The sequence below is a fragment of the Sinocyclocheilus grahami genome, unplaced genomic scaffold, assembly GCF_001515645.1.
Source record: "Sinocyclocheilus grahami isolate Dianchi unplaced genomic scaffold, SAMN03320097.WGS_v1.1 scaffold21.1, whole genome shotgun sequence".
Taxonomy (NCBI): Eukaryota; Metazoa; Chordata; class Actinopteri; order Cypriniformes; family Cyprinidae; genus Sinocyclocheilus; species Sinocyclocheilus grahami.
Genome location: NW_015505200.1, coordinates 4,075,063 through 4,087,052, shown reverse-complemented (window position 1 = coordinate 4,087,052; position 11,990 = coordinate 4,075,063). Strand labels below are relative to the sequence as shown.

Sequence of the window (11,990 nt, the reverse complement as noted above, 5' to 3'; positions counted from 1 at the left end):
GCTGTTTCTCAGTATCTATTTGGTATAAAAAGCCAGTGTTAAAAACAGACAATAAACTAACTAAAAACAATAAATTAAACAAGACGAATAAAGGATTTTCATACTTGTGAGTTCATTTGCTCTGATTTCCAGGCTTTGCACCATGACCTCTGCAGCCCTAATAGCTCGTACCATCTGAGCATCGTTGACTGGAGCATCATCACCTCCAATTCCTTTAAATAAATTCTCCATGTCTTGCAGCTGTCTTGCGTAAAGCTCTATCTGAAAAGAAAAACCCCACAATGTTCGTCATTTATTTACCCCCATTTATCGCCGTTTATTCATATACCTCTACTTTAACAGGTGTGCAGCGACTGGATCCAACGCTACAGTAAACATAATTTAATGTTTCCAATCATTTTTAACCTTGAGTGAGCAGGCTTTTTGGTAAATGTACTAGAGTTAACAGCAGTGAGATTTTGTGCATACTGGTCCCTAGGCAAACAGCACATTTAATTCCACCCACACAGGCAGTGTTCAAGATCAGCGCCAAAGCAGCATACCGTTATATCACTCTCCAGATAATAAACAATCATCAAATCCAGCAGGACTCACTCATTTTTCTTTCACACAGCGTAGAGTTATTTTGACATGATGATATTAAATGATCATTATTTTCTCATGGTTAAATCACACACTTCATACATATATTTTATATTTATATATATTATATTTTAAAATATATTAACAGAAGTTATTTTAATAATATTTAAAAACATTACTGTTTTTACTGTATTGCATATAATTCAATGATTGAAGACTTGGTGGTGAGCATAAGAGACTTCATTCAAACTACATCAAACTCAAATTTATTGACCAACTTCTAAATGATTTTTCATATATACATTTCATGTAAATTACTTCTCATATCATATTAATATATTTTATTTGTTTATTTTTCTTTATTTTGTTTTCAGTTCTGCAATGTCTTACCTTGCTCTTGACTGGGTTAAAGCAGGAAGGACATGTTGATTCGTCACACTTGAGTCCATCGTAACCTTCCTTACACTTGCACTGTCCTTTATCATTGCATGAGGTTGACACAGAACCCTGTCGGTTGCAGTTACAAGCTACAGGGAGAAAAAAGCAAATCTTAGGTGACTTTCACTGTTATGGATTTTGCATTTCACTTCACTAGTACTATAAGCAACATTTATTCAGGCTTGTGACAGTTACAGTATTTTTCCATACCCTGACATGGCTCTGTGGGGTAACTGTGGTAGTATCCATCTTCACAGTTCTCACACTTGGGGCCGGTGCTGTGACTCAGGCACTTCCGACACTCCCCTGTTTGGCGGTCACAGTTGCCGACAGCATTCTGGTTCACGTGGCCATAACATTGGCAAGGCTGGCACTGTTTGGGAGGGCCGTACTCTCCCAGAGGGTCTCCATAGAAACCGTCATCACAGATTTCGCAACGAGAGCCTTTAAAAATGTGTCATTAGTAAATATGGGGAATAGCTCCATAATGAAACAAAATCGGTTGTGCGGATCGCTCCGCTGTGGCGACCCCTGATAAAGGGGAGCAAGCTGAAGGAAGAGAGAGTGAGAGCTCCATAATGAAACAGCACAACAATTTAGTGCAAAATCATACAGAAAAAATAAGATTCACACAGTTATTTTATAGCTACATTTAAATTTCAGCTTAAGTTCTAATGCATGATTTTTATAATTCTACTTCTATAGTGTTTTTTGACATTGTACAGCTTGACAGACCCGATTACTTTTATTATATTGATTTTTCCGTACATTTCTGCCATATGTACATTAACTGACAGTCACCACTGATAAGCTACCACTAAATATTGTAGAAACTTAATTTGCTGTAAAGTTGCTTTGCAACGATTTGTATCGTGAAAAGCGCTATACAAATAAACTTGAATTGAATTGAATTATATTGAAAAGGACAGCCAGGAAATGAAACAAGTTTATGTACATAATAACAGAATTTTGGGTGCACTATCCCTTTAAGAACATCTATGCCAATGTTTCCTTATTCTCACCTGTAGTCCCTTGGAGACAGCGAGCACACATCACCTCCTGGGTTCCTGGAATAACATAGCAAGCCTCACCCTCAGGACAAGGACACTTCTGGCAGGAGTTGGACTGTTGGCGGTTGACATAATAACCTTTAGGGCACATCTGCAGATTTGGTATCTCATCAGCTGAGTAACAGCCTCCTGTAAACACAACAAATCCACCTTTCTCAGCTCAGACTTCTTTTTCATAACTGAAATACGAACATTCATTAAACACTGAAAAAACAAACCTGTTTCTGGATCACAAGTTCCACCCTGACAGGAGCAGGGATCACAGAGGCTTTGGGGGCCTTGGCCAGGGAAACGTCTCCGGTATCCAGTGGCACAGCGTTCACAAAACAGTCCATCATAACCAGCAGGGCATCTGCACTTTTCTACCCAGACAGCAGGGGTGCCGGGACCCAGTTTAGCTGACACCAGAGAGACATCATCCAGATAACCACGTCCTGTTGTGAAAGCAGATATACAATTCTTTTATTCGGTATTATGTTATGTTTGCACATGTTTTCCACAATATATGCAGCTCAGTGATACATTATTGGAGTGGAGAGATTAAAGATTCACCATTTTCACCAAATGTTCCTCTGATTTTAATGGCTGTAAGGTTTCTCAGAAGTGTTTGAAATTCTGTGGATGAGAGCTGTGGTTTCCATTTGCTGCCAGGCTGTTCGTCCAGTCTATGAAGTATAATATGCATTAGAATAATTATTATCAGCCTCAGTCATAGACCTTTAAATAGAACAATCAAAATATCTCTAAAATTGGCCAATAACTGATATGGTACCCATATATCATGTATCCCTAAAAATTCATAGACTTAAACAGAGGCAGGAACCAGGGCAAGGTAAGCACCACTCAAATTTCTTCAGAAAACGCAAAGATCTAGTTATTACAAATGATGTGACTCACTTGAACGTGTAGGTGATTTTCTTGCCACAGTGCACCACAGTTCTCAAGTCTCCTAGTGAAGCAGACACCTTAAGACCTGCTCCTTCTAAGATAACATCAGAGATGGAAGGACGACGGACACCTCTGTCCAGACGCAGAGAAAAGCTGAGCGTCTGACCGTAGCTCAATGCCTGATTCCCCAGGTAAGATGCTACATTAAACACAGAAGCACAGGAGTCGAGGAAATGGCAATACATCACTGATATTAAGTAATAAAAAATGTAATCCACATACCTGGAGCAAACAGATAAACAGGAAGGACCTCCTTAGAGATAACCTCAAGGTCTTTATGAGTAGGAGACCACCTGAATTGCACTTGTGAAGGGTTCCTGCCTTGAGCAGTTGCGGCTCGCCAGCCCTCAGGTCCTGTGAGACGAGACAACGATTTGAATTAAATCAGCAACTAAAACTGAATGTGATTTACTCAAATCAGTGATTACACATCATGCTCACCATTTTCAAAAGTTGAAGTGATGTTGTGAATGGAATATCCCTCAGCTGAGGAGCACACACTTGAGTGGCCATTGCAAAAGCAGGGCAGGCACTCCTCTGTATTATACGTGAGGCGGCCACTGTTACGTGACCGGCAGTTTAGCCTGCATAAGAAGAACATTGATTGAACCAAATAATTCTACATAGTGATACTGTAGTTAGATGCCGGTCAGAGGCTCACTGTTCTCACCTCAAAGGCTCGCATCCACTGGCAGTGACTGGAGAGCCATCATGACAGCGGTCACACTTGTCTCCATAAACTCCTTGTTTACAAGTACACCGTCCCTCATTGTTGCATACTGGTCCTTGAGAACCTGAACAGAACAAAGTATATGCATTTTGTACATCTTTACTCAGATAATGCCTTTATAGAGTGGACCCAAAAATATTTGGAAACTATTACATTTGTATAACTGTATTTTCATTATACAACAAAACAAGTATCATTTGTTTTAAAGAAATTTAGCATAAGCATACCTTTCAATCAATATATTTCAATGAAATTCAATTTCCTAGATTTTTAAATATGAAACAATAAATATACTGTTTAAAATGAAGCTCAAAAGTCTTGGACTTCATATGTTAATATGATTATGGTAATTCTGCTAAGACAACAGTGTGAACTTGAGGGAAACTGGCTTCACACCACGAAAAATTACCTTGGGATCAACTGGTTAAAAATTAATTTAAAAGTGTCTCAGAAAAGTCAACTCTGAAAAAAAGCTCTGGCATCATTTGTTAGCAAATGCTGCTTGGTATGATATTTTCCATCTAATATAATGGAACTATGACATTTTTAGACAAAGCAAAGGCAAGTTTGTAAAAATGTCTGTAAAATCTCCCACTGTGCTAAATAGACCTTATGTGTCAGAGAAACAAGTGCGCAGCCATCTTTAAAATGTTGTCTTTGAGCTCCCATTTTTGCGGTAGCTCTATAGCATCAATGTTGAAGAGCTGGTGAAGTGGATTCATTTATTGCAGAGTTAACATTATCATGTGCAAAGGATTGTTCACCCCAAAAAATGACAAATCTTTTCCTGTATGACTTGGAACATGAAAGGAAAGTCAATGCAATTTTGTTTCTGGAAGAACTCTCTTTTAGTAAAGAAAAAAACACACTTCATCTTAAAGTAGCAGCTCACCTGCCGTGTAGCAGTTGCAGGGCACACAGTTGTCTCCTGTCCTCTGGTGGTAGTATCCTTCCTTACAGTTTTCACAGTGCCGCCCTTCGGTGTTTCCCTGGCAGTTTATACAGTAGAGTCCCAGATGATCTGCTCTGCAGTATTGTGCCTTCCCATGACATGAACAGGCAGTGGTGGCTGCAAGACAACATGCCAAGATGGGTTACTTGGTCTAAACTTCTTTTCTGTTCAAAGCAGGCACCCATAAAGAGGTTCTGTGGTTAAGGAATCTGCTGAATAAGTAGACATTTTAGTCTTTGAAAAGATATTATCGCTGTGCATTGTCAAAGTTAACTGGCGCCAGTCAAGTTATTGCTGTGAGCATGGGAAAGTAACATCTAAAGACCATCTTATACCTATAAAAACAAACAATTTCCACAAATGCAGAAAATTACACCCCACCCTAAGCTATACTCACTCACTCTCCAGGATATTATATGGACAATTACTCAAACCCACAAACCATAAGCTACCGCAGAATACAATGACAAAACCACACATGTCTGGGGATCAACAAGTATCTGAAAGACACTCCGGACATCCAGAGGTGGACAGCTTTTCAAAGGGAAGAAGAAATGCCCTCAGCTGTGTAAACACATTAGATCAAGTAGGATTACCTGCAATAAAACAACCTAGTCCATGTTCAACCAGGCCCACAGTGTGTTGAACACACAGACGATTATGGATGTTAGATAATAGACTGACTTTGTGGGTAGGACAAGCTCACTCTTGTAGGTAATTTATCGAAAAGGTATAATGAGGTAATATAAGTCAGCATGAACCAAACCTCATCCACTCAGAACAGACATTCCATTCCTCCTAACCAGGCAACATCAGGGTCCCTCACAGGTGAGCAACACAGGCAGGCAGCAACAACAGCCTCTCAATGAGAGACAAAACTATCCAGCTGTTAAACAACAGTCATCCTTACAGGGCCCCAGGACAATTTGTTTTTTTCCCGCACAGACTGTGATGTTGTGTTTCCAGTTTTGAAAGTTTTTCTTTTATTTTTTATTATTAGTTTTATTGTTAAGTTGGCTTGAGAAAGCCAACTTACTGATCTGCTATTTAAGCTGCTTCTTCTTCTGAACCAAAACTAGAACACTAAAGAACACCAAACTCGGGTCAGACCTTCAGACTGGTCTGACTCAGTGTGCTATACTTTTCTAACTGATCCGGCTTGCAGTTTTCGTAAACCAGACTATCAAAACCACCAAAAATCCCATAGACTTTCATTGAGGGAGTGAAAACTTTTATACAGTGAGAAATATGGTGTATTTAAGCTGTCTATTGCTATAGTAAAGCTTAACAACTCTCTACTGAAAAAACAGCTAAAACAAGCCTAAGCTGGTTGGCTGCTTTGGTTGGTCTCCCAGGCTGGTTTTAAAGTGGTTTTGGCCACTTTTTAGCTGGACAGGCTGGTCTTAGCTGGTCAAGCTGGGAGACCTGCTAAAAGACCAACCAGCTATTTTCAGCTTAAACAAGCTAAGACTAAACAACCAGCCTAGGCTGAAATATTTAGGCTACACTCTAAAAAATGCTGGGGGTGCGCGGTGGAGCGGGGGCGTTGCCTAGAAGTAGCCTAGACCAGGACATTCATAATACAGGTTTATCATTATTAGGCTACAATTTAAATCATGCTAATTGTATCTGGCAAACAGATTTTCCCCTGATCAATATGATCATTATGATGAGTATTGTGGTTATCATTAGACTATTTTTATGATTGTTATATGATGTATGAGTCAATAACTCTGTCAGTAGTTTTTGTTACATTGCACTTTATTGTAATTCCAATCTACAGTAAATACAGATAAAGTGGGACACTTTCTGTCACTAGTGTTGTTTTAAAATAGGATGCCAAATGGATTAGCCACTCAATACCATACCATGTTACACTGCTAAATTTAAAACTGAGAAAAATATGAAGAAACGTTAAATACACAAACTTATTGTAATAGCAGTCTCATTTTCACAGGCTCACAAGTAGGCTAGCTTTCTTGGACTGAATGTATTCTGCAATCTGCCCATCAGTTATTAAAAAACAAAAAAAACTAGCCTTGCTCACAAACCACTCAAGATTTAGCAACACTTGCAAAGCAAATTAGTACTACTGTACGTAGTTCAGTGCTGTACACACTATCATAATGTCAACAATGAATTCGCAGGCAGGCACAACTTTACTTACATCGGACTGTTCCGTGAACTGGACACCAGATGCAAGCTGCGCAAAGAAAGATCCAACTGATCTTCATTTTCCACATCCAAGAAACAAGATTTAATTCCACGTTCTCTCTTTTATAATGTCTGCTCGATATGAAGGATGCTGGAGGTCTGTTAGTCCTCGGTGCGATGAGACGGACACCTGACGGTTCTGCCAGCTGATCCCAGCGCGAGCACTTAAAAACGTCCCACCTGACAAGCGTGGACAAGTCAAGCTCCGTGTCTCAACTGATCATTTACTCATGAGTGATTCACAGAGCATATGTGCCTGATAGGAAATATAACACGCCATTCTTCACATAAAGCCTATAACTACCAGAACAATAAACCCATTGTTCATCAATGCTTCAGCTTATTTGGATCTGATATTAAAAGTAGGATATTAATGCTTGAGGCTGTGTGTAATAGATATAAGATCCATAGTAGTGTTATCAATAAAATGATACACGAAACGTGAAACAGGCAAAAGATACAAATTAGATAAACCCATTTTTTAAAAAGTATTATTTAAATTCATGTTCATATATTTTTTAAGAAAACAAATATAGCATTATCCAAAATAAAAACTTGACTTTTCAATGACTTTAAAATGTCAAGTATAAAGTAAATGTAAAACAACAACAAAACAAGACAAAAATAGACTTTAATTTGGCAGCCAAAAGTTAAGTATAGCCTAAAGGTTGCTCCAAATTGCTTATGCCAAAACTATGTTCTCTTTGAAAATATTATAAATTATTATTATTGTTATTACTTTTTATTTATATATATATATATATACATTTTTTTTTTTTTTTAAAGCAAACTTCTGAAGTTCTAGGAGTTCATATCAAGGCAAGAGAACCACACCCAACTGAAGACCAAACCACCAAACTGGCAAACAGTCTGAGATTGCAGTTTGCTTCTTCACCACACAATCATCTACAGGTATATTTAACAAGAGTAACTGATCCACAATAAGCGTTGCATGTTAGGGCACAGCAACTTTCAATACATCAAGTGAACTTAAAGAACACACTACAGACATTAAATGCCTGGAAAGTACACTTATTGTGAGCTTTATCTTATTTAGTACTCCGTGTTTGTGGTTTACAAATTGTATATTGTCTGTATTGGCACTGAATCACTGTTGTGTTGAACTGTGTACACAGATACTGACTTACTGTGGCATTGAATCATATGCCATTTGGCATCTTTTTAATTATATACAGTTATATAGGCTACAGTCTTGAAAATGAGTAGTAAAGAAAAAAACAACTCATGACTGTTGCTGAGATATCAAAACCACAGCTGTCATCAAAACACCGGCACAAACTGAACCGCACTGGAAGAGTCACACTGTAGAACAGTCAAATATATTGGAGTCATGAAAAATCCACGGCCTGAGGGCAGTGAATGTTCTACTGAGTGCAACTGGCTACGCCCTGTCACGAACTCTCCGAGTCAGAGGTGTCTCAGCTACACATTACCAAAACACACCCAAACATCCAGCGCCACACATCTTTATTGTCCACACCTTGTTCCTCACACAGACGCAGTGAGCCCCACCTAACACTCTCCAGGTAAACATGCTCATACCCTTCCCCTCCGGCCGCAGAGAACAGCATGGCGTAGTGTGAAGCACACCCTGTCTACCTCTCGCAGGACGCTGCCAGCACCACACCCTCACACACACTACAACAGGACAGGATAAGAAACACAGAGAGAAGGTAGTCTCATAAGCTCTCTCATATATCACTGAGGACAATATAAATACAAGAAATAACCTGCCTTTCCGTTGTTACATCAAGAAAACACGGCAAATTTGATGTCCTCCTCCATGGGTTTTGTACTGATCGATTGAAGAGCATATACAGTGGCCCTAAAATGAATCTGGACATTTATGTCACATTTAAAAATGTATGAATGTAATTCCATTAATATATAACGTGGCATCTATTTAAAATAAAATAAAATAAAAATGTCAGAATGTCATTGGATTAATATATAATGTGTCATCTATTTAAAATGTAATAAATTAAAATAAAAATGCATGAATGTCATTGCATGAACATATAATTAAAATAAAAATGATAAAATAAAAATGTATGTCATTGCATTAATATATATATCGGGGTATATACTTTAATTAAAATAAAATACAAATAAATGTTAAAAACGGTTGTGGTGCTTAATGTTTTTATGGAAACCTTGATTCATTTTTTTTCAGGATTCTTCAATGAACTAAAAAGTTCATAAGAGCAGCATTTATTTGAAATATATTTATTTCGAATATTTTAAATGTCTTTAATGTTACTTTGGATCTATTTAAAATGAAATACAATAAAATAAAAATGCATTAATGTCATTGCATTAATATATGTATTGTGGCATTTATTTAAAATATGGTTTTATATTATTTAAAGAAACATTCAGCATACTCTTTCTAAACAAAACATTTTTTTTAGGTTTTAAATGATAAAACTAGGCTACAGATATACCAAATTAAGAACAAACGTATTGCTTTTGCAATAAGTCAGTTATTTTTTAATAAAGATTTCAATTCAGTTGAAGGGCCATAAAAGTTGTCATTTGATTTACACTCATTTGATTCGACTGTTTGAAGGATTTGACTCTGCCGATGATAGTTCACATGATCGTTCCTTTCAATCTAGTCATCAGTCTGGTAGATTTGGAGAAAAACCCTCTTTATTTCTGTTTCTTAGAGTCATGACTGCCAGCATGTTAAAAGAGAGAGCCTAATGTTAAAGATGTAAATGACTTTTGGAAACTCTGTTAAGGCCAAAACTGGCACAATGCTTTTCATTATGTGTCTAGTTCACATTTTGTGCTTTCAGGCTTGTGGAGGAGAAAAACACATTTAATCAAATTGAATGAAATGCGACCGCATATGATGATGGCCGCTGAGTCATGGCAAAGTCTTACCAAATGTAGTTAGGAATGATATTGGTAATAGTGCTAATTTTGGATCAGATGAGCGAATGGTCTGTAAAACTGACCATCTAGATTTGGTAATGAGTCTGTGTCATTGCACAGCAATAAAGAGATAGGCCTACACATTACTGTTTAACTGCACTGCTATTATGATATGTACATGGTTTAAATATGCTGTACACTATAGACTTATGATCTGAAAAATATTTTTGACTATATATATAATTAGTGCAATTATGTATTTAATGTTTAATTAATGTACTGTAAATAATCTTCAGCAGGGGATTTCAAACAGGGTCCAGGGACCCATAGAAGACCACAAGAGGATGCTATAGAAGGTGCATGGACAATTTGAGACAAAAATCATTTTACAAAATGTTGTTTTTAGAGTCATTAATGTCAACTGTATATACACTATCAGTCAAAAGTTTGTGATTAGTAAGATTTGTTCATGTATTTGAAAGAAGTCTCTTATGCTCACCACGGCAGCATTTCTTTGATCAAAAATTCAGTAAAAATGTGAAATATTAAAATTTGAAATAATGGTTTTCTATTTGAATATATTTAAAAATGTAATTTGTTCCTGTGACGGCAAAGCTGAATTTTCAACAGCTATTACTCCAGTCTTCAGTGTCACATGATCCTTCAGAAATCATTCTAATATGCTGATTTGGTGCTCAAGAAAATACTTCTTATTTTTATCAATATTGAGAACAGGTGTGATACTTAATCTTTTGTGGAAACCATGAAACCATCCTTGCTGAATAAAAGAAAATTAAAATAAATCATTTATATTACTATTCACTTCTGCTTTCTAAGAACTGGTCAAAAATGTCAAATCATGTGAATAATGTTAATTATTTTATATCTAGCTTTTAATAGTAGGAAATAACAATCTTATATATACACTACCGGTCAAAAGTTTGGGGTCAGTAAGACTTTTTTAAAGAAGTCTCTTATGCTCATCAAGGCTGCATTTATTTGATCGAAAATATAGAAAAAAAACTGTAATCTTGCAAAATGTTATTACAATATAAATAATGGTTTCTATTTTAATATCCTTTAAAATATAATTTATTTCTGTGATGCAAAGATGAATTTCCATCAGCCATTACTCAAGTGTCACATGATCCTTAAGAAATCATTCTAATATGCCGATTTATTATTAGAATTATACATTTTGGCAACAGTTGTGCTGCCAAACATTTTTCAGGATTCTTTGATGAATAAAAAGTTAAAAAGAACAGCATTTATTCAAAATATAAATCTTTTCTAACAATATAAATCTTTGCGATCACCTCTTAACAAGTTAACACATCCTTGGTGAATAAAAGTTTTAATTTCTTTAAAAAAAAAAGAAAGAATAAAAATGTACTGACCCCAAACTTTTGAACTGTAGTGTATATTGTTAGAAAATATTTCTATTTGAAATTAATGCTCTTCTTTTTAACTTTTTATTCATCAAATAATTCTGAAAAAAAAGTATCACAGGTTCCAAAACAACATTAAGCAGCACAACAGTTTCCAGCACTGATAATAAATCAGCATATTAGAATGATTTCTTAAGGATGTGACACTGAAGACTGGAGTAATGATGCTGAAAATTCAGCTTTGCATTACAGGAATAAATGAGATTTTAATGTATATTAAAATAGAAAAACGTTATTTTACAACATAATATTTCACAAAGTAATTTTTTCCCCTGTATTTTTTATCAAATAAATGCAGCCTTGATGAGCATAAGAAACTCCTGTAAAAAAACCTGCCTTGCATTGTTGTAATATTTGGAGATTCTTAGCTTCAAAAAGTTTGAAAGCCGCTGTTCTGGGGCACTGAATCACACATACACTACTGTAAAAAAGTAGCAATAAGAGTAAATGAAGCAGAATAACACATTAGTGAGTCCTGTAATAACCACTGTTTATTATTCAAATGTTACGATTGAATTTACAAGCAAATAGGTAACAAGCAGAGGTGTGTCAGGTCCTTTGGGTGAGTGTTTCTCAATGCCTTGATTAAAAAAAACATTACTCTCTAGAACCAAAGGACCACATAAAGACTGTGCAGCGCAAACATACTCAAAAACTACAGATCACAAATACTTGATATTTTATAAATTAAAAATACTGTTATTTCT

At 36.3% G+C, this 11,990-nt stretch overlaps 1 pseudogene; it reads right to left on the bottom strand.

Annotated features, from left to right (window-relative positions):
• The window catches only part of LOC107558387 (laminin subunit gamma-2-like), a 10,727-nt pseudogene extending 3,561 nt beyond the window's left edge, over positions 1-7,166 (bottom strand).
• Positions 7,167-11,990: the final 4,824 nt, after the last annotated feature.